This window comes from Saccopteryx bilineata, chromosome 12 (assembly GCF_036850765.1).
Source record: "Saccopteryx bilineata isolate mSacBil1 chromosome 12, mSacBil1_pri_phased_curated, whole genome shotgun sequence".
Lineage (NCBI taxonomy): Eukaryota > Metazoa > Chordata > Mammalia > Chiroptera > Emballonuridae > Saccopteryx > Saccopteryx bilineata.
Window position 1 is genome coordinate 20602249 of NC_089501.1, and position 24180 is coordinate 20626428.

Here is a 24180-nt window from a genome sequence, read left to right on the forward strand (position 1 = left end):
CTTGGCATTTCAGGATGATACTCTTGACTGAGCTAACCAGCTGGAAAAAATGAAATTCTTAATAACCATTGTAGCAAATGTTAAACGAGTTGCCAAACATGATTCAAAGTGCTTTATATTTATATATGCTGCTCACAAAAATTAGAGAATATATTATCGCTTCGTATTCATTTAAAAATATTCCCTAATTTTTGTGAGCAGTATATATTAAATATTTTAATCCTCATTAGAGCTGTATAAGGTCAGTATTTTAATTAACCTTCTGTTATCGTTAAAAACAAAATTCAACGAAGTAAATTTGGAGATCTACATAGCTATTCAGGAATCAACTTGCATCTGATCTACCAACTAGAAGAGCATCACAAAGGGTTATACAAAATGGAAGGTCCTTAAAGGAAGAAGAGTGGGACAAGGGAGCTATTAACAAAGGAAAAGAAAGGATTCTTTTGGGTTTTTATCATGCAGATTGCCTCTTCTTTATGGTGAGGATCTGTGTGACAGATTATTTTACTAGTGGTTGACTAGAAAATTCCAGACTGGTTGATTAAGATTACATTTCTGGGGGAGATTGAATCTTGATTTGGTTTCATGGGCTTTTAGCCTGAGTGATGCTTTGGGGGATTGTGGTTTTCTCTTTAAAGCTCACTGTACAGTAGGAAATTGTCAGCTGTTCCCTCCCATAAAATTAGTCTAGCTGCGTTGCTCAGCTGTCTCTTCTAAAGCTCAAAGAAGAAAGACCAGAAAGAAGAAACTTTATAATTAAAGAAAGTCTTTCAAGTTTACAAATACGTATTTTTCTGCCATTACAATATCATTCAATAAAGTATATTTTTTGTTCATTAAATTTAGTACCAGTCTAATTCATAGTAGTCAATAGGTGGGAATGAAAAGGGTTTTGGGTTTGTGTTTCTTCATATAAACATATAAATGCTTTTGAGAACCGTAGGTACATAACTGAATAAACCTTTCATCTGCAGAATGGGGTTTCAGTCGAGTGCAATTTCTCTGGTGCCTCGTTCTGCCCCAGTCTACTCTGGCCTCCCTGCAGGGTAGAGCCAGTATCCCACCTGTCTCCTACGTCCTCTGCTGTCACCTGGTCCGGGCCCCCATCATCCTGCCTAATCTCTAACTATGCCTGCTTCTGTTCTCAATTCAGCAGCCAGAATGGTCCTTTTAAAGTATGAACCAGATCGTGTCTCTGTCCTACTGAACACCCTGCAATGGCTTCCATGTCCCTGAAGTAACAGCCTACATAGCTGTAAGCTTCTCCGTGACCTGCTGCATCTCTCCATCACGTTTACTGCCTTATCTCCTTATTCTCTCCCCTAATTTGGGGGCTAATTTTTATTTTCTAGTAGCTTAAGTATTGGGCAGTGGCAGTAGCTAAATAAGCTTTATGAATAGTGCCTATGATCTTGGGGCCATGTCTAGCTTCTACTCCTGTCTCAAAGACCACTCTATATATGTATTTAAACCCAGCACTTAAGATACCAATGTTGAGTCATTCTGTCTACTTGGCAGATGCTGTCTGGTGGTATTGATATTGAGACAGAGATCTTTACACATAGTGCCTATTCCCATATATCCATCCACCTGCCTGTATCCTTTACCTCCTCATCCTTCATCATCCAACTTTTCTCCTTTCAGATCCCCAATCTACCAGCCAAGACATTTGCTACTGCTTATAAGTCAGTGTATGTTCTCACCTCAAACCATTTGTATTTCCAGACAATGTATATTGCAAAAGGTTTAACAATGGGAGAATTCCCCTTTTGTGTGTTCCAGTCAACCCTAAGTGAGCCTCTAATATAATCAGTATCATTTTTGCTTTGCACTTATAAACTGAACTGATCCACTCATGATCCAGCATTCCAATTCCATCTAAACTGAGAGGTACTCCTGCAACTGGTGCAATTCTGGTAAATGGCGTCTGGGACACCTACTCATCATGCATCTTACTTTTAACCTCTGTCAGTTATGTTCGATTTTTAAAATACCACATCCATCTTACAATGGATTGTTACTAGGCCCACTTGAATTAATGACTTATTAGTTCCAATAGAACTAAGATCACGATAGTCACTTCTGACAGCATAGTCACTTTATGTCCTATGTTCAGGCACTCAATATCTACCAGGTCCAAATAGCCTGCCAGAGAATCTGTTTTGGCATAACCTTGTAGATGGCATGTTCCTAGGTCACTAATGATCTGTGTTATGATTCTTTTTATGGAGTTTGTCACACACTGCACCTGGGCTTCTTCACCATAGTATCTCTGATATCATAGGTCTTCTGGGTCCTATGGTTCTAGAGGAAGGGCCATTTACAACAATGCCTGGATCTGTTCTAGGACCCACTCAGAGCAGGCAACCTTGTATATCTCAGGATAAATGGTTTTGAGTAGTATTTTCAAGTATGGAATATGAGACCTTTGGAAGATATGGAGGCCAAGAAAATATTTTTCGGTCTTCTTGGTAGTGACAGTTACAAAATGTAATAATTTGCCCTTACTTTAAAAGAATGTCCCATTAAGCCACAGAATATTGGACTTCTTCAAACTTCACTCATGTACCTCCTCAACCTTTGTAGGGATTATTTTCCTATCATACCCTATCTACCTTCTGAAGCCTGCAGTATGTGTACTACTTTTGCTCCTGATGTTATTGATATGGTTTCATTTCTATAATGGACAAGTGTGATATTCTGTTGAACACCTGGAAAGTTTAGTTCCCATCAGACTGTATTTTGCCAAAAGGAAGAAGAATTCATTGTTTGGGACAAGGCCATAAACACACACTTTCTGATTCTCACTTCTGACTGGGACAGAAAAGGATGCATGTGACATCCCAGAGGCAGGGCCAATCTGCTCTAGCAAAAACACGATGTCTTGTATGGTGGCTGCACATGGAGGTATCACTTGTTTCAATTTTGAATAATCTGCTGTAATCCTCAGCAGCCCCCTGGCTTTGGTCAGATCTGACCTTGTGAATCATATGGAGATAATATATCATAAGGATAGCTCTAATATCTGCAGTTCCCTACAGGGATGATCTCTTCTTGAGGCTTCCATGTGGGCCTTCATCGCTACAGTAGTTCTCACCCCACACAACAAAGGGCCCACTGAGAATTTTCCAAATACAAAATATACACATTCCAGTTCTAATTCAGGAACTGGGAAAGTGACCATGGCTGTGAACCTGCCCCTCACCAGGTCTTTGCAGATGCTGTTTTTTCTCCAGGATGCTGTCTATTTTTTTCTTTGCTTCCTTAATTCCTTTTTATAATTCAAATCTCAGGTTAGAGAAACCTTCCTAAATAAATAAACATCACATCATAAATTCTGTATGACCTGTAACTCTCCTTTTCAGAGTTTTGATTTTATAATTATCTGCATGCTTGCTTAAGTAATATTTATTTTCCTAAGTTGTAATTTCTATGAAATATAGGGAGAATAATTATATTTGCAGTCAGTATTTAATAACTTTAATATAGTTACTTTATATAGAAAAATATATAATGCATTAATGAATTAGGGGATACATTAGAATTTTGATTAAAGATCTCAAATATTGCTTTATAAAAATAGATTTGTAGGATCCTTAAAATGAAAAACATTTATTAGTAACTGGTACATTGTATAAGATGACTGAATTATTTGCTGTATTTTTGACTGAATGAATTGTGTTCATATTTCAAATATTCCATGTATATTTGCTGAATTCTTGTTTCACTAGCTTGAATAGCTCAAAACCACTTTATGTGCCTAACTGGGATGCTTGTACTATAATGACTAAGGCTTCCAAGCCTTTAGGCATGAGATACCCAAATAAGAACATTTAAGGAAAAATAAGACTAAACATGTTATATATGCTATAAAATATTCATTACGTCAATATATTCAGTTTTGTTCAGTATTACAATCTGTTTTAACCCAAACTATCAAAATTTTCTTATATTAAATATTATATTCTTGAAGGAGGCCTTCATTCTATACCAGTAATTTTCAACCTTTTTTGTCTCGTGGTGCACATAAACTAATTACTAAATTCTGCAGCACAGCAAAACATATATTTTGCCAATCTAAAAAAAAATAGATATAATTTTGATTCATTTACACTGGATGGCTATTTCTGTGTTGGATGTTGTCATTTTTTTAATCTGACAATCTAAGAGAAAAGAGGTCAGTGCCCCTGACTAAATAATCAGGTATTGTATGTTTTAAAGATTCTTGTGGCCCACCAGTTGAAAATTGCTATTCTATGTAATTGTCTCTCAGTATCCATGGATAACTGGTTCCAGGTCCTCCCACAGATACCAAATTACAAGGTTTTGTAAATCTCTTATATAAAATGAGGTACTGTTACATATAACCTGTGCACATTCTCCTGTGTACTTTAAATCATCTCTAGATTACTTATACTAATGCCATGTAAATCCTATGTAAATGATTGTTATACTGTATTGTTTAGGGAATACTGTAATGACAAGGAAAATGTCTGTACATGCCAGTACAAATGAAACCATCATAAGCTTGACTGCTTAGTACAGGTCAGCAACAACATAACTTTGTTTTTTTCTATTATTTTTGATCTGTGTTTGGTTAAATCAGTTGATGTGGAACCCATGAATACAGAGGGCCAATTGTATGTGCTATACTTACATTATATAATGTTATAGAACATAGTAAATATAATTTGTTTCCTAATATTTTTCTATCTCAATAGAATTTCAAATAATTTCTCATTGAGAGAAATGTCTAATTTAAAGAGATATTTTTTTAAAATTGAATTTATTGGGGTAATATTAGTTAATAACATAATATTTATGTTCAAGTGTACAATTTTATAACACATCATCTGTATATTCCATTGTGTGCTCACTGTTGGAAGTCGAGTCTCCTTCCATCACAATATTTTTGAGCCTCTTTGCCCTCTTCATCCTCCTTCCACCCCCATTCCCTTCTAGCAACCACTATTCTGATGTCTGTGTCTCTGTGTTTGTTTGGTTTATTTGTCACTTTTTGTTTTACGTCCCACATATGAGAGATATCACAGTTCTTGTTCTTTTTTGTCTGACTTATTTCACTTAGCATAATACTCTCAAGAACCATTCACATTGTCACAAATGGCAATATTTATCATTTTCTATGAAAATGAGGAAATTGAATTTGAAGAAATTTTATGTTAAGAATGAATTGTATAAATATTTTATAGAACTTCCTAAGGATGTATGTGCAAATTTTATAGTGTAGAATTATATGTACACAAAGAAACTGAAAATCTGCAATTCTCCATAAAAGGGAATTGTTAAAAAAAAATAGTACATGCATGCAATAGAATATACACAAATTTTGCTATATTTTGTTCCATTTTGCAGACTATAAGGTCATTATAAAAAAATACAGTATATATGTGAATTATATAGTATGCAAAACTCTTCCACATATGCTTTAAGTATAAAAGCAAAATCTAGAGCAGCTAGATGTAGAATTGTGCCTTCGTATCAAATAAAGCTTTCTGGAAGTTTATACAAAAAAAATATTGTAAATACAATTGTCCCTCACCATATTGCAGTTCACTTTTCACAGTCTCACTGTATCGTGGATTTTTAAATTGAATATATATCTAATTATGTACTGTAGATTTTTTGCTACCTCACGGGATTTTGCAGTATATGGGTATTTTTATATATTTATTATTTTAATTATTTTTGCGGTAAAATAAGCATAGGAAGTGTTTAAAAGAGTGTGGGAAAGGTTTATAAGAGTGTGGGGAGGGTTTATAAAGCCTTAAATATATATATATATATATATATATATATATATATATATACACATATATATATAAATATATATAAATAATAAATAAATATAAGGTCGCTACCGCGTGGATTTTCGCCTATGGGGTAGGGGTTCTGAAACCTAACCCCTGCAATAGACAAGGGACCACTGTTCTTTAGAGGAAAAGAATTAGAAGTTGGAGAGAAGGATACCATTCACTTTTTATTTTCTGCTTTCCATAATATTTGAGCCTTTATCTTGCACATATGTTATTTTTGCTGTAAACATTAATTTCAAAAATGCCTTTTTATTATTTTATTACCTCAGGAAATAAAAATGTTAATATAAACATCCCAGTATGTCTTAAGGGATGAGATCCTAGAGTATTATCTAAAAATATTCATTATTTTCTTATTTGTTTCTCAGGTCATTCTAAATTTGATCTCTGCAAGAGAAGCTCTCTCAGAGAATCAATGACTCCATCATGTTTTCAGTCCTAAACATGCAACAAAAATTCCCCCAGTTCTCATACCACTACTTGGTTGGGTTTTGTAATCTCATGCATTAACAGTCTGTTTGTGATTAACACCTCTAATCTTTTACCATAGCAACAATATAATAAATGCTGAAGGAAGCATTGACTGAAAACCAAATATCATTGCCAAGGGATGGGACTTAAAAAAACAAAACCAGTAGTTACTACCCAGATTTGGCATACCATGAAAGAGTTTGTGCCCTCTTCATTGAATTCACAAAAAACACATGATTGCCAGTGGCCAATTCTTGCAATCCATATTAGTATATTTTTTTGTTTGGTAAGATTTTTTTATCAAAATCAAAACAAAGAAGTGTCATTTTTATTGAATTTATATGTATTTAAAATGACATAGAAAATAAAACCTGGCACAATACATTTGTTTTCTAAATGCAGAGTAACTGCATGGTATTGGTGTTGCTGGATGTCTTGCTCTGTTACGGACGCCTGCCACACTGAGTTGTGGCAGGAAGCACATCTTGTTTTTTATTTTATTCTTATTGTCTTATAAGCAAACAAAATGCTTTTCTTCTACAGGTTTTTGTTTCTCCATGTTCCCTCTATAAGAGTGTTGCTTGCATGAGAAATATTCAATACTTAAAACTATTTCTAGTGGTTCATATTATTTGAGAAATTTGGATCCCCTTTGAAAAGGGCAAAGCTTAAGCCTCTCTTTAAAACTGCATGTATTCAGCCTGACCAGGTTGTGGCACAGTGCATAGAGCATTGGACTGGGACATGGAGGATCCAGGTTTGAAACCCCAAGGTCACTGGCCTGAGCACAGGCTCACCAGCTGGAGCATGGGGTCACTGGCTTGAGTGTGGGATCATAGACATGACCCCATGGTCGCTAGCTTGAGCCCAAAGGTCACTGGCTTGAAGCCCAGGGTTGTGCTAGCTTGAGTCTAAGAACTCAGGCTTAAGCAATGAGTCACTTGGTTTGCTGCAGCCACTGGTCAAGGCACAAATGAGAAAGCAATCAATGAACAACTAAGGTGCTGCAATGAAGAATTGATGCTTTTCATCTCTCTCCCTTCCAGCCTGTCTCTCCCTCTTTGTCTCTCTCTTTGTTTCTACCTCTCTCAATAAAAAAAAAACAAAAACAAAACAAAACAAATAAACAACAAACCCAACAACTATAACAACAAAAAAAACTGCATGTATTCAAAATATACAGTTTATGTACTATTTTATGAAATGTCAGTGGGTACATATATGTACTTTAAAGACAATGGGATCTCTGACATCTTGGCATCTCACTTACTATATATGGGATAACAAATTATTTTGCAAGGCATATGCGACCTTGGTAATTTAGCTTGTACCAACTGGCCAGTAGTTTTCAGCTACGGTTTCTTCTGCCCACCAGGAGACATCTTTATTCTCATGACTACGGTGTTAGTGTGGGCTACTGGCATCTAGTGGGGGCATATCAGGGACTCTGCTAAACACCTGCAAAAATGCACAGCACAGTTCCAACAACAATATTACCAGGTATGAAATGTCAGCAGTGCTAAGACAGATATCCTGGACTACTCTTAACTCCTGCTACTTTCCACATCACATTCAGTTGCTTTTCCACACAAAAACACTTGTTATTTCCATGAAAATTTCCTCGTTCTACTATGGCCTTCCCCCTTGACCACATGGTCACTTATGTTTGAAGTATTTACCTTTGGGTAAGTCCTCATCAGCTTTTTCACAGAACTCTGCTGTAACTGCTTCCATTGGAATATTTTATTGTACTATATATCTCTAGTGTTCCTTCAGGGGTACTGAAACCCTAGTGCCTGGTAGATATAGTCGCTCAAGAACTATTAGTTGAATGCTAACCAAATAAAGACAAACTTTTAAAGGTTAAAACATATTTGAATTTTTGTTGATGTTTTCATGACAGAAGGATGAAAATGCCTTAAGCCAGTTGTACTTGTAATGGTTGCAGGAGGTTGGCTATTATGAAATTGAGGAGAAATAAAATTTCAATCACAACAAAGAAGTACTCTGTGAGTGAAGTCAGAACTGTGCAGTTGCAGGTGTTTTCATTATGCGGTAGATGGAAAATACAGTGATTGAATGGCGCTTTAGTAGCACAGAGATGATACGACAAGTCATAGAATTTTAATTGCCTTCAAGTCTTTTTAAGCCGTCGACTATCCTGTAGTCATTGCAACCTGGCTTCTGCTAAACTGTTTCCCATTTCTGCAAGGCACAGTAAATTTGGGAGCTCCTCTAGGACAGAAAGTTTTTAAATTCCAATGAGTTTGTGGAGGTATAAATGAAACTCATTGTCTCTAGGCCTCATCCACTCCCTCGTCTCATGCATCAGCACTATGTTCCTCTGTTTCCACGTTGCTCTGTGAAGTGTCACCACCTCTAAAAGCCATTCGGTTGCCCGTCGTGTTAAATTCACTCATATGACGTGAGAGGTGATGCAGTGCAACAAGATGTCCAGTGTCTGTAGTTCAGGGATCTATTTTCAGTTCACACTGCAGTACTGTGTATATTTATGTTAGAATACTTGTCTTAGTTAAGGCTTAGCTGTTTATCAACTGACTGGCTCTTTGCATATCATTTGCTACCTTGGGTTTCATTTTCTTTATAAAGTGAGGCATTGGGATAAATGAATTCTAAAGTTACTCAAAGGTCTAACCTCCTTTAATTGTATGGTAAGTATTGGTAAAGGAAATCTCTGCTGAAATTTTGCATGTGAACATAAGGCACGACGCTAAGCCCCGTTGATCTTCGAACAACTTTATCGTCAGACCTTTCTACTCACAAGGCTAATTTCATTTTAATAAATTTTTATTGTTGAGTGAATTCACACATAATGTTAGAGCTCTTCTTTTCCTTTTGAAGGACTCTTTGTGCACTCTAATGAATTTGTACTCCTTTAGTGACTTGCACCAAGGGACACTTGTCAATTCCCTTTGATAACTAATAAAAAAAATGCCTTTCCTTTAATTAGAAGGAATTTGCCCTATATCTAGTCACTACAATCTATATTCAGGGATACTGGCTAACCAACAGAGAGACACTGACCACCCTTGCCTGGCTAATTAATAAATTCAACCTCCATATAAGCCTATTTGGGGCTTTAGTTATACTTTTACAGCATAAGGTTAGGAAATACTAAACTCAATGCACAGGAAGCTACACACTTCCTATATTAGGACATTTGTAATCCACGATTAACAATTTAGTCTCTGCTTACTGACCTGACTTAAGGAAACAATAAACTCTGAGAGCAGAATTATAGCTGCTTGGCATAGATTCTAACCTGAGGTTAAATTTTTTATAAAGCAGATGCCTGTCAACTGTCCCTATTGTACAGAATTCATGATCAGAATTTAAAACATCTCTCCTTGTTCCTATCTGCTCTATTGACTTTTATGAAAAGACATCTGGCCTCTTTAAATGTAAAGATTAATTGATGGTTTATTCCTTAAATCATGCCTGGTCAGGCTTTATACCACACACACACACACACACACACACACACACACTAAACCACTTTTGAGAGAGAAGGAATTATTAGTTAAATAACATCTTAAATAATTGAAAATATATACATAAGGCTATCTTACCGAATGTGCTCTATAATATCTATTCAAAGGTAACCACATAAATATTTAACAATCTCTTTTAAAGAATGTTATTACATTTAGGTTAGGCTCCATAAAAAGCTCAAATAAGAGACCTAGTTTTAATATGAGAAGTATTTGAGTGTTTATAGTGGTAATTTGTAGTTTTATAAAGTAGCTATCTACCAAAGATTTACTTTCCAATATTGTTTTACAGAAAATGTAATTTAATCCGACTTCATGTATTTTCCTGTTTTTATAATGGCTGTATTTTGTGAATGAATTATTTGAGGCATAAAACCATTATCTAAGCAGGAACCAGTAGGCATCTTTAGGGCTGAGCATTGTGCACCAGCCAGAGCCTAGGTATATTTCAGATGTAACTAGCCAAACTCTGAATAACTAGAGAGAAAAAGAGGATATGCAGCATTTTTACACGTGACCAAAAATAAAGATAAATGACAAATCTAGATATCAAAAAGTCAATAGATCATCTTTCAAGCCAGGAAAAGGATGCAAGAAAATTAGTGCTAAGGAAGATGAAGTATTATGGGGATAGGAAGGACAAGTTCATGCTTAGACCTTGTGAGCAATGTATGTCTCACTCTCAAGAAAATTTTTGCCCTGGCCAGATAGCCCCGTTGGTTAGAGTGTTGTTCTGAAGTATAGAAGTTGCTGGTTTGATCCCTGCTCGAGGCACCTATGGGAACGGATCAATGTTTTTATCTTCCCTCTCTCTCCCTTCTTCCCTTCCTCTTCCTTTCTCTCTCTCTAAAATCAATAAAATAAACATTTTTTTTAAAGAAAAAAAATTTACATGCACACTCACACATTAAATTTCAAAGCTGTTGAATCATTATGAAGTTTTATTGAGACTATTCAATATAATGTAACCGAAATAGCTGTTGCTATAGTCATGATAGTTTAGAATACGTCTATGATCAAATATGTGGAGCTGTAGATCAAATCAAGAGATGCTATTTAGATCTGGGCTGTAAATTGTCCATAAGTGCCAATTGATTACACTGGAGAACAATTTTTTTTTCATTTTCTTTTGCATGAGGTTTTAGAACTGTTTCTATATATTTCTGCATCACTGATTCCAAATCTGAAATCCATTTTTTGGTGCATGCTCTAGTTTCTCTGCAATTTTTATTTCTTTTTGTTACAGTTAATGGCATGCATTGGTTTTTAAATTGAAGTTAAAGGGCAACGACTCTTGGATTGAACATAACCATAGGCAATTAATGTTTTACAAACATCACTTTTACATAATTGTAGTTGTTTTTAAATGTAAAAAATTATTATCTGATAAAAACACCCTCTTATTTTCTTTTAAGAATGAATCATGGCTTCTTCGAGTAGGCGTAAATGTAAGAAAAGTCCTGACACCTTCTGTTATATATGTGGCTGTTACACACTTCAACGTCAAAGGCACAATATTTCATCATTTGTGACACATGTATATATTGCCTATTTTCAAGTTCCCCTTGGCGATCAAGATAAAAATTGGGCTCCTCATTGTGTGTGTCATAATTGTGAGGAAATGCTTCGTGACTGGAAAAAAGGAAAACACAAAGGAATGCCTTTTGGTATTCCTATGGTTTGGTGTGAACCTAAGGACCACAGCAGTGACTGTTATTTCTGTCTGATCCATACAAAGGGCATCAGCAAGAAAAAATGGCATATGATTGCATATCCTATTATTCCTTCAGCAATACGATCTATCCCACACTCTGAGACACTCCTGGTTCCAGTTTTCAATGGTTTTATTTCTCCTAAGGACAAAGAAAGTGAACATGGTGACCAAGTGTATTTTGATAAGATGCATGAGGAAATGGCTGTAGAATCTGAAGGATCTTCTTCTGATGCCAAGCAGTCATTAACCCCTCAACAGTTTAGCCAACTCGAATTGAATGACTTAGTAAGAATGACATAAAAATTATGCTTGACTTTCTGAAGTATGAGGAGCATAACTGGATCATTTGTGTGGATCTTAAAATGGTAAATTTCCTGCTAGGACAACAGAGAGGTTGCACAAAGTATCCTTGCTTTCTGTGTTTGTGGGATAGCTGAGCTCGAGAGAAACACTGGACACAGAAGGAGTGGCCAAAACATGAAGCTCTGGAAGTTGGGATGCAAAAATATTGTGAATGAACCTGTAGTTAATCGAGACTGGATCATTTTCCCCCCACTTCACATTAAACTTGACTTAATGAAGCAGTTTGTTCAGGCTTTGAATAGAGAAAGTGAATGCTTTCAACATACTATTTCTGCTTTTCCTGCCTTGTTTTTTGAGAAGATAAAAGCAGGTGTATTCGATGGACCTCAAATTTGAACTCTTATATGTGACGAAGAATTTGCTAGGAAGATGAATAAGGAGGAGAAAGCAACATGGCAGTCTTTTTTGACAGTTACAAAGAACTTCTTTGGCAACAAAAAAGCAGAAAACTATAAACTTCTGGTTCAAAGGATGCTGTTGGCTTTCCATGACATTGGATGTAACATGAGCGTTAAGATTTACTTCCTAAACAGTCACCTTGATAAGTTTCCTGAAAATCTTGGAGCTGTTAGTGATGAGCAGACTACTGCTGGAGCATCAAACGAGATTGTTTTCAACGAGTACACAAATGCAAGAGCTACAAACGCACATTTTGCCTGAATAGAATTTAAATGTTTTGCACAAATTTTATGATTAAAATAAGTGTTTTAATATGTTCTATTTCAAAATTGTAGACAAATTCTGATGCAATCATATCTTTTAGTGTATTAGTGTATTTACTGCATTATATAAATTATTATATTTTCACAAAGATGATGCCCAAGAAGACATTGCACTTCATTATGTTAAACTAAATGTTGAAAATTTTACAATAAGATGAAAGCCTAAAATCTTGAATTGCAAACAAACTGTAGCTTACAGAGAAAAATTAATGTCAGATTTGAGATCAGCACACTCGAATTTGGTATGAACAAATGTTTTTGTGGATGCAACAAAAATTTTGTTCCCCAGTGTTATATGGTGTTATTTTTCGGTTAGATGTTTTATTTACTTTGTTTTGTGATTCAGTATAGACAAAGACTGAAGTAAGTTAAATTGAATAAGTTTGACTTTACATAGGTACAAAATCATCAAATAATAACCTCCAGAATGAATCTTTAGCTTGCAATGCTATCTTTTTTTATTATAAGTATAGCAAAAAGTTACATCTTCAAATAGGAAGAAACAAAGACATTTCCCTATATCAACTGTATAGTTAGCTGTGATTGTTTTCTTTTTTTTTTCTTTTTTTTTTATTAAATTTAATGCAGTGACATTGATAAATCAGGGTACATATGTTGAGAGAAAATATCTCTAGATTATTTTGACATTTGATTGTGCTGTATACCCCTCCCCCAAAGTTAAATTGTCTTCTGTCACCTTCTATCTGGTTTTCTTTGTGCCCCTCCCCTCCCCTAACCCCTCTCTCCTTCTTCACCCCCTCCCCCCTCCCCCAACCTCCCACCCCTGTTGCCATCACATTCTTGTTCATGTCTCTGAGTCTCATTTTTATGTCCCTTCTATGTATGGATTCATCTTAGTTTTTCTTTTTTTCTGATTTACTTATTTCACTTCGTATAATGTTGTCAAGGTCCATCCATGTTATTGTAAATGATCCGATGTCATCATTTCTTATGGCTGAGTAGTATTCCATAGTATATATGTACCAAAGCTTTTTAATCCACTCGTCCTCTGACGGACACTTGGGCTGTTTCCAGATCTTCGCTATTGTGAACAATGCTGCCACAAACATGCGGGTGCATTTCTCCTTTTCGAGCCGTTCTATGGTGTCCTTGGGGTATATTCCTAAAAGTGGGATAGCTGGGTCAAAAGGCAGTTTGATTTTCAGTTTTTTGAGGAATCTCCATACTGTTTTCCACAGTGGCTGCACCAGTCTGCATTCCCACCAGCAGTGCAGGAGGGTTCCCTTTTCTCCACATCCTCGCCAGCACTTATTCTGTGTTGTTTTGTTGATAAGCGCCATTCTGACTGGTGTGAGGTGATATCTCATTGTGGTTTTAATTTGCATTTCTCTAATGATTAGTGATGTTGAGCATTTTTTCATATGCCTATTGGCCATCTGTATGTCCTCTTTGGAGAAGTGTCTATTCATCTCTTTTGCCCATTTTTGGATTGGGTTGTTTGTCTTCCTGGTGTTGAGTTTTACAAGTTCTTTATAAATTTTGGTTATTAACCCCATATCAGACGTATTGTCAAATATATTCTCCCATTGTGTAGTTTGTCTTTTTATTCTGTTCTTGTTGTCTTTAGCTGTGCAAAAGCTTTTTAGTTTGATATAGTCCCATTTGTTTATCCTGTCTTTTATTTCACTTCCCCGTGGAGATAAATCAGCAAATATATTGCTCTGAGAGATGTCGGAGAGCTTACTGCCTATGTTTTCTTCTAAGATGCTTATGGTTTCACGGCCTACATTTAAGTCTTTTATCCATTTTGAGTTTATTTTTGTGAGTGGTGTAAGCTGGTGATCTAATTTCATTTTTTTGCAGGTAGCTGTCCAATTTTCCCAACACCATTTGTTAAAGAGGCTGTCTTTACTCCATTGTATTTCCTTACCTCCTTTGTCAAATATCAGTTGTCCATAGAACTGTGGGTTTATTTCTGGGTTCTCTGTTCTGTTTCATTGATCTATATGCCTGTTCTTATGCCAGTACCAGGCTGTTTTGAGTACAACGGCCTTGTAGTATAACTTGATATCAGGAAGTGTGATACCTCCCACTTTATTCTTCTTTTTTAAGATTGCTGAGGCTATTCGTGTCCTCTTTTGGTTCCATATAAATTTTTGGAATATGTGTTCTATATCTTTGAAGTATGTCATTGGTATTTTAATTGGTATTGCATTGAATTTATAGATTGCTTTGGGTAATATAGACATTTTAATGATGTTTATTCTTCCTAACCATGAGCACGGTATATGTTTCCACTTGTTTGTATCTTCCTTAATTTCTTTTATTAATGCTTTGTAATTTTCCGAGTACAAGTCTTTAGTCTCCTTGGTTAAGTTTACTCCTAGGTACTTTATTTTTTTGGTTGTAATTGTGAAGGGGATTGTTTCCTTAATTTCTCTTTCTGACTGTTCATTGTTGGTGTATAAAAATGCTTCTGATTTCTGAGTATTGATTTTATATCCTGCCACTTTGCTGAATTTATTTATCAGGTCCAGTAGTTTTTTGACTGAGACTTTAGGGTTTTCTATATACAATATCATATCATCTGCAAATAATGATAGTTTTACTTCTTCTTTTCCAACTTGAATGCCTTTTATTTCTTCTTCTTGTCTGATTGCTGTGGCTAGGACTTCCAGGACTATGTTAAATAAGAGTGGTGAAAGGGGGCACCCCTGCCTTGTTCCTGATCTTAAGGGTATTGCTTTTAATTTTTTCCCATTGAGTATGATGTTGGCTGTGGGTTTCTCATAGATGGCTTTTATCATGTTGAGGTATGTTCCCTGTATTCTCACTTTGCTGAGAGTTTTGATCATGAATGGGTGCTGGATTTTATCAAATGCTTTTTCTGCATCTATTGAAATTATCATATGGTTTTTCTCCTTCTTTTTGTTTATGTGATGAATCACATTGATTGATTTACGAATATTGTACCAGCCTTGCCTCCCCAGAATAAATCCCACTTGATCATGGTGTATGATTTTTTCCATATATTGTTGGATCCGGTTTGCTAATATTTTGTTGAGGATTTTTAGCATCTATATTCATCAGAGATATTGGCCTATAATTTTCTTTCTTTGTGTTGTCTTTGCCTGGTTTTGGAATCAGAATTATGCTCGCCTCATAAAAGGAGCTTGGAAGTCTTCCTTCCTCTTGAATTTTTTGAAATAGTTTGAGAAGGATAGGAGTTAGTTCTTCTTTGAATATTTGGTAGAATTCCGTTGTGAAGCCATCGGGCCCCGGACTTTTCTTTGTTGGGAGTTTTTTGATAACTGTTTCTATCTCATTTGGTGTAATCGGTCTGTTTAGGTTTTCTGCTTCTTCCAGATTGATTTTTGGAAGATTGTATGTTTCAAGGAATTTGTCCATTTCATCTAGGTTGTCTAGTTTTTTGGCATACAGTTCTTCATAGTATTTTCTTACAATATTTTGTATTTCTGTTGTGTCAGTTGTTATTTCTCCTCTCTCATTTCTAATTTTATTTATTTGAGTCCTCTCTCTCTTTTTCTTGGTGAGTCTACTTAAAGGTTCATCAATCTTGTTTACCTTTTCAAAGAACCAGCTCCTAGTTTCATTGATCCTCTGTATTGTTTCTTTAGCCTCTATGTCACTTATTTCTGCTCTGATCTTTATTATATCCTTCCTTCTACTACATTTGGGCTTTACTTGCTGTTCTTTTTCTAATTCTTTTAGATGCAGGGTTAAGTTGTTTATTTGAGCTTTTTCTAGCTTCTGAAAGTGTGCCTGTAGTGCTATGAACTTCCCTCTCAGCACTGCTTTCGCTGTGTCCCATAAATTTTGAGTTGTTGTATGCTCATTGTCATTCGTTTCTAGGAATTTTTTTATTTCTTCTTTGATCTCATTCTTAATCCATTCATTATTTAGCACCCTGCTATTTAGTTTCCATGTGTTTGAGAATTTTTGAGCTTTTCTGCTGTGATTCATTTCTAGTTTCATGCCGTTGTGATCGGAGAGAGTGCTTGATATGATTTCACTCTTCTTAAATTTGTTGAGAGCACTTTTGTGCCCTAACATGTGGTCTATCCTAGAGAATGTACCATGAGCGCTTGAAAAGAATGTATATTCTGCTGCTTTAGGGTGAAAGGATCTGAAGATATCTATTAAATTGAGTTGATCTAGTGTTTCCAATAAGTCTGCTGTTCCTTTGTTAATTTTCTTTCTTGAGGATCTATCTAGTGATGTTAGTGGGGTATTGAAATCCCCTACTATTATAGTATTGCTGTTGATCTCGCCCTTTAAATCCATCAAAGTCTGTTTTATATATTTGGGTGCTCCTATGTTAGGTGCATAGATATTTATAATAGTTATATCTTCCTGTTGGATTACTCCCTTTATCATTATGTAGTGGCCTTCTTTATCTCTTACTATATCCTTTGTTTTAAAGTCCAATTTGTCTGATATAAGTATTGCTACCCCAGCTTTTTTTTCATTTCCATTTGCATGAAATGTTTTTTTCCATCCTTTTACCTTCAATCTATGTGTGTCTTTTGTTCTAAGGTGTGTCTCTTGTAGACAACATATGTATGGGTCCTGTTTTCTTATCCACGCAGCTACCCTATGTCTTTTGATTGGATCATTTAATCCATTTACATTTAAGGTTATTATTGATATGTAGTTGTTTATTGCCATTTTCTTCTTTAAAGGTGTATTCCTTTTTTTGCTATATTCTTTTCCAACTTTGATCTGTTTACAACAGGCCCCTTAACATTTCTTGCAGCATTGGTTTGGTTGTAATGAATTCCTTGAGTTGTTTTTTGTCTGGGAAGCTTTTTATTTCTCCTTCGATTTTAAACGATAGCCTTGCTGGATAAAGTAGTCTTGGTTGTAGGTTCTTGTTCTGCATTACTTTGAATATTTCTTGCCATTCCCTTCTGGCCTCAAGTGTTTCTGTTGAGAAGTCGGATGTCATCCTTATGGGGGCTCCTTTGTAGGTGATAACTTTTTTTTTTCTTGCAGCTTTTAATATTTTCTCTTTATCGCTTAGCTTTGGTATTTTAATTATGATGTGTCTTGGTGTAGGTTTCTTTGGGTTTCTCTTTAATGGAGTTCTCTGTGCTTCTTGGACTTGTAAGAGTTTCTCTTGCATTAATTTAGGGAAGTTTTCAGTTATGATATAATTGAACAAAGTCTCTATCCCTTGTTCTTTTTCTTCTTCTTCAGGAACCCCTATGATGCGGATGTTATTTCTCTTCATGTTGTCACAGAGCTCTCTAAGTGTTTCCTCTGACTTTTTGAGTCTCTTTTCTCTTTTCTTCTCTGCTTTCATGCCTTCATTCCAGTTGTCCTCCAACTCGCTGATTCGATCCTCTGCTGTATCCATCCTGTTTTTAATTCCTTCCATTGTGGTCTTCATTTCTGATATTGTATTTGTCATCTCTGACTGATTCTTTTTTAATATTTCAATATCCTTTTTTATACTTGCTATTTCTTTATTTAGGTTTTCAAACTGCCCCTCCATTGTTGTTCTAAGATCCCTAAGCATCCTTACAATCATTATTTTGAACTCCGCATCTGGAAGTTTGATTATTTCCATATCACTTAGCTCATCTCTCAAGGGTGTCTCTTGTGGTTTCATTTGGGTTGCACTCCTTTGTCTTCTCATAATGGTGTTTTATTTGTAGAGTTGCTTGAGTCTAGGCTTGGTGTTTTCTGCCTCCTGTTTTCAGTTGTGTTATTTCTAGGTCTTCTTGGCTTGGTATCAGCTATTATTTGTAATCCACTTTCGGATTTGGGCAGCTTTGAAGTCTTGATTTGTTTGTTTTCTTAACAGGTGATAGTCTTGTTAACTGATCTCAGCAGGGGGCTTCCTTGAAACTGTAACCAGGAATGCTGTGGGTGTAACCTGAGATGCTGAAGATCTCTTCCACCAACTAATCTCACTGGGGGCAGGGTTTTTTCTCAGCTTCAGTAGGGGGAGGTGTATCTCAGATCTCCATGGAGACCTGAGTTACTGTCCCTCCTCCCCACTTCTTGTTTTCAGCTGTGTCTTGTTGCGCTGATTGGAGCTGGATAGATGTCCAGAGATCTCTGATCCGGAAGCACTTCAGCTCTGTTTTGTGAAAGGTTCAGTCCCTCCCCCAGCTATGGCCGCCTCCAGCATGAATGAGTCAGCTTTTTTATTTTGTTTCTTGCATACCTTAGCCCCTCACAGTCTGTCCCTCTCCTTGTCCTTCCACTTGGGAGATAAGCTGGTCTTTTCAACCCACCTTGCTCCCTGGTCGCCAGGTAAGTGGCTGTGAGCAGTAGTTTCTGCTCTTTTTCCTCTGTGAAATCCTCTCTGGGCTCTCAGCCTCACCCCCCTCCCCTGCCATTCCTGTAAGCAGAGGAGATTCAGGCACTCCTTACCAGGTTTATTGTGTCTTCCTCTTTGCTCCTTGGTTTTTGAGAGCTGTTCTTGCAGTTCAGTGTTGGTTTTTCATGCTGATTTTTCCTAAATTGATTTGTATTCCAGTTTGGGGTTGAGAGCTGGGCGTCTGGGCGTCCACCTACTCCACTGCCATCTTCAAAAGCCAAGAATCAGGACTTTATATAGCTCCTTTGCACAGCAGCGTGTCCCGGTTCCTCTCCACTTTGGGGTAGTCTGTGATTGTTTTCTTACTTTCATGTTTATCCTGTTTATCACATTCTCAAAATATAATATTAAGTTTTTATGATCCACTGAACCAGCTAATTGGAGACTACAAATATTAAAAAAATAAATTTTACCTAATTTTTTTCTATCACATGGAAAACTTTCAAATGTGTGTATATGTATGAATAACTGTGTTTTATAAATTTTAGAAGTAATGCCTTTGAAATTTTTAAAATTTTACTTTTTTAATCTGAAAACCCCCTTCTTATGTATGTATAAGAAATATAGTAAGTTTTTGATATCCAAGTTTTGTATAATTATAAAGTATAGTAATTATTAGTTAATTGACTAAATATTAATAATCCACATCAGCATTGCCATATAACAAGATATTCTTATTAATAATATAAGTCTACATTTATAACTTTAACTCTATTTCTTAAGGATGAGGACTTTTTTCATAACAAAAATAAATTCTTCACAATGAAAAGCAAAGGAATAGAGACTTTTATTTAATAGACTCTGCATATCTTGATGGTCAAACATTTAAATATAGTGGAAATATCACTTTACTTCTCAGATTTGAACCAGAGATTGTCAGATGATTGAGAAATGTTTTACAATGCATTATTTTAACTTAAGTTTGATCAAAATAACATTTTCACTCAAGGAATGATTTTTTTGTTTGTTTGAATTCTACCAGTTGCTTACCTCTATGTAGTTTAATATTTTAAACATATATGATTCAAATTGGCCACGGTTAATACATTTGCTACCTAGGAAGATAATGTAAAAATCAGTAATGAGGCATAAAAAATATTTAATTCACCTATGCAGGAATACAAAAAAATGGCTCAAACATACATCAGTGAAACCAGAAATGGAATCAGTTAAAATAATGGAACCGTTTAGCTCAGACACACTTTCTGTAGAGTAATTTTATCATGATTATTCTAGGTCCCTCCACGTGAAATGACTTATCTATATTCATTGAAAGAAAAACCAACTGCATTATCTGTATGGTCTTAGTGGATTCATATTATTTTTCCATTTTATTTTAGGTCCATTGATCTTTTTGTTTCTTGCAAGTATGGGTGTGTTTTTTGTTTTGTTTTGTTTTGTTTAAACACAACAGATGTTTAAAATGAAACATTATGATGTAATGAATTTGCTGTTTGCTTTTAAAGCTCATGAAGGTAGATAATTATATCTCCAAAGGAAAACTATTTAATTTAGCTATATAAAATGGGTTGTTGATGAATAAAGATTATACTTTCTAATTCCAGAGTGGTCAGACCCTATCTAATACGTTGCTTGAATTTCTTGGTTTCCCATTTTCAGATAGATATTCACAAACTAGGGTTGTTCAAAGAAAAAAGTGAGAGAGAGCAACTGTGGCTTAGAAAACATGCCTCAGAAAAGATGATTGAAGCAAGTGAATATGTGCAACTTGGAGACACTATCAATAAGAGCAGCTTTAGCCCTGGCCGGTTGGCTCAGTGGTAGAGCGTCGGCCTGGCGTGCGGGGGACCCGGGTTCGATTCCCGGCCAGGGCACATAGGAGAAGCGCCCATTTGTTTCTCCATTCCCCGCCCCCCTCCTTCCTCTCTGTCTCTCTGTCTGACTATCTCTCCCCGTTTCCAGCTTCAGAAAAATACAAAAAAAAAAAAAAAAAAAAAAGGAGAGCAGCTTTAGATAACTTTCTTCAAACATGTGAAAGTCTACTCTGAAAGAGTGAGCAGATTTCTTTATTCAAACATGACCAAACCTATGATCACTAAATGGACATAGATTAATATAATGGTGAATGTCCTAACAGTGGTGTCTAAGAAAGACGGTGTTTCAGGAGAAGGGATGGATTTCATTTTGTTTGTTTATGTCTTTTTCCTCAACTTTATTGAGATACAATTGACAAGTAAAAATTATATATATTTACTGTGTACAGTGTAATGTTTTGATATATGTATATATTATAAAATGATTATACCACCACATTAATTTATATATCTGTCACCTTATATAGTTATTATTATCATGTGTGTGTTGAGAACATTTAAGATTTAATCTCTTAGCAAATTTAAAGTATAGAGTACATTATTTATTTAAAAATTTTTATTGGTTGGTTTTAGGGTTAGAAGAAGGGAAAGAGAGAGGGGGAAAATCAATTTATTGGTCCATTTATTTATGCATTCATTGATTCTTGTGTACCCTGACTCGGGATCGAACCTGCAATGTTGGTGTATGAGACGATGCTGTAACCAACTGAATGATCTGGTAAGGGCAATATAGTTTTTCTTTTTTCTTTTTTTTTTGTATTTTTCTGAAGCTGGAAATGGGGAGAGACAGTCAGACAGACTCCCGCATGCGCCTGACTGGGATCTACCCGGCATGCCCACCAGGGGCAATGCTCTGCCCACCAGGGGGCGATGCTCTGCCCCTCCAGGGCTTCGCTCTGCCCCTCCGGGTTGTCGCTCTGCTGCGACCAGAGCCACTCTAGCGCCTGGGGCAGAGGCCAAGGAGCCATCCCCAGCGCCCGGGCCATCTTTGCTCCAATGGAGCCTTGGCTGCGGGAGGGGAAGAGAGAGACAGAGAGGAAGGAGGGGGGGTGGAGAAGCAAATGGGCGCTTCTCCTATGTGCCCTAGCCAGGAATCGAACCCGGGTCCCCCGCATGCAAGGCCAACGCTCTACCGCTGAGCCAACCGGCCAGGGCCTACAGTATTTCTTATACTAAATTTCTATCTGTTATGGATGTGATAAAAAGTATATCCTGGCTAAACACTTCAAATCTTTTCCAGTTCATAATTTTATACACCTAGAATTGTACTGAGATTAAAAAAATCAGTGTGTGCAGAGCACTTGCTTTGCAAGGCTCATTTGTTGACCTGATCATTGATCTACAAAGACATGAGCCCACCATGTGGTATGTTTAACACATCCCATTAGGATGGAGCAAGAAAGCATTAGAACTCCTATTGGAGTTTATTTTACCTACTTTTATACTTTCATATATTTTAATGATCAAGATAATATTTGCATAGTTATACATGATTATAATTTATAAATGTTTAAAATTTATAAATATTAAATATAAATACTAAATCGTTTATTTATAAGGATGTAATATAAAAGAAAATATTGGGGACCACAGAAATGAAGATATGGAGTAGAGGAAAGTTAGTTTAGAATAATTGCACTACAATTTCATGTATCTATGGCAGAAATAGAGTACAATTCAAAGACAACCTTCAGATTTTTATGTTTTTCAAGTTTATGCCAATAAGGCTATGCTGAGATTACAAACTTAGAGTATACAGGAAAGATAGGGCTTGTTAGTCATATTAATGTTCATAAGTTTATACATTGTCACAACATTACTTGTGTATGTAAATTGGGATGCAGTAATAATGGTATTGTAGATGAAGCACTACCCTCTCAAATCTAGGGTCATTCTACATCTAACCCAAGGTTTTAACCACAATTATTTTAGTGTTTTGGGTTATTACCTGCTAAGCAGCAGTTCTCCATTAGAATGAATATAAGGCACATAATTTATCACAATTAAGCTTAATTGGCTATCTTAGTCTCTGTTCAGTTGATGCCAAGAATGGAGACAGCATGGACAACAATTCTCATCTCAGTACCCAAAAAGGACAGTTTTAGGTCATTCCTGCCAAATTCTATGATGGATGTTATTTCATTTTACTCTCAAGTACTTGAACAGAGGGCATCCACACCTTATTATACCATATTTTACTTTGTCTTACTGAGAATTATTTACTATTCTAACAACTCTGTCAAGAGCACTTAATTTGGAAAACTAAAAATGATTGTTTTCTTTCTTTAATAGATGAAGATGCTAAATATGGAAAAGGATATTTTAGAAATATTTAGCTAAAAATCTTTACTATTTTTTATGGTCATCACATAGAAATTTTTTTAGTATTCAATTTAAAGGCAAGAGCAACATTTGTTTATGTAAATTGTGGCTTACACTGTTAAAATTATATTCCTTTCTGTATATTAATTGCTTGATTGGAGTCTTTTGACTGACACCTGAAACTCTGTGTGGAGATAGGGTCAGAGAGAGAGATGAAGAGTGAAGGAGAAGGGGCAGGGGGAGATGGGGAGAGAATGATACTTGAGAAGGATGAGGGAGATGAGAAACTGGGGTAGGAAAAAGTACTGTGATCAACAGTGAAAATGATGCTGAAATTTTTTTTATCATCTTTATGATTACCAAGTGTTCTAGAGAAACTTAAAAGCACAAGAAAACAATAAAACAAATTACTAGATGAGAGCAATGGATTTTCCTCACCCACAGGGAAATAGGATTTTTTTAATGTCACTCGATTAATAGATCTACCACCATCATCTGAAGAAAGTGTCAATTTCTCCTTCAGGCATACATAAAACAAAATACTAACATCAAATGTATAAAACTAAATTTATTGAGAAAAACAGGGCAAAACTACTTCAAAGCCAGAAAATCAGATCAACACCATTGGGTAATTTGGTTATCCAGTGGCTATGACAAGGATTGTTTCTAAACCAGAAGAATTATATTAAAATATTAAAATACTTAGAACTTTATATATATATATTTTTTCTGGTTTATGTGCTGACTTTTGTGGGTACATTTAGACTAGACTGTGGCATAGAACTGGAATATATTGAGATCTGTGTGTAGTGAGGATGGTGATTATATTCAAAGGCTATTTATATCTAGTTTTTATCAGAAAAATATTTTTATTTGCTTATGGTCTTAATTTAGACTTAAATTCTCTGACTATAACAATGACAGTACTATAAATAAAATTATAGGGCATGAAGTGAATTGGCAACTGCATTGTCATATACAGAAAGTATTACTGCAAGTATTAAGTTTTCCTGTGGTTGTGCTATAAAATATAAACATATAAGAGTTTTATTTAATACATAAGTATTAACTTTTATATTACTTTAGCTGAA

General features: G+C 35.6%; 1 protein-coding gene and 1 non-coding gene across 3 annotated transcripts in view; one reads left to right on the forward strand and one right to left on the reverse strand.

Moving 5' to 3' along the window:
• NKAIN2 (sodium/potassium transporting ATPase interacting 2) overlaps positions 1-24180 on the forward strand; it is a 1024603-nt gene that overhangs the window by 641322 nt on the left and 359101 nt on the right. The gene's annotated exons all lie outside the window — the stretch shown is intronic.
• Positions 21847-21922, reverse strand: TRNAA-UGC (transfer RNA alanine (anticodon UGC)). Its single transcript has one exon. It is a non-coding gene; the product is annotated as a tRNA-Ala (tRNA).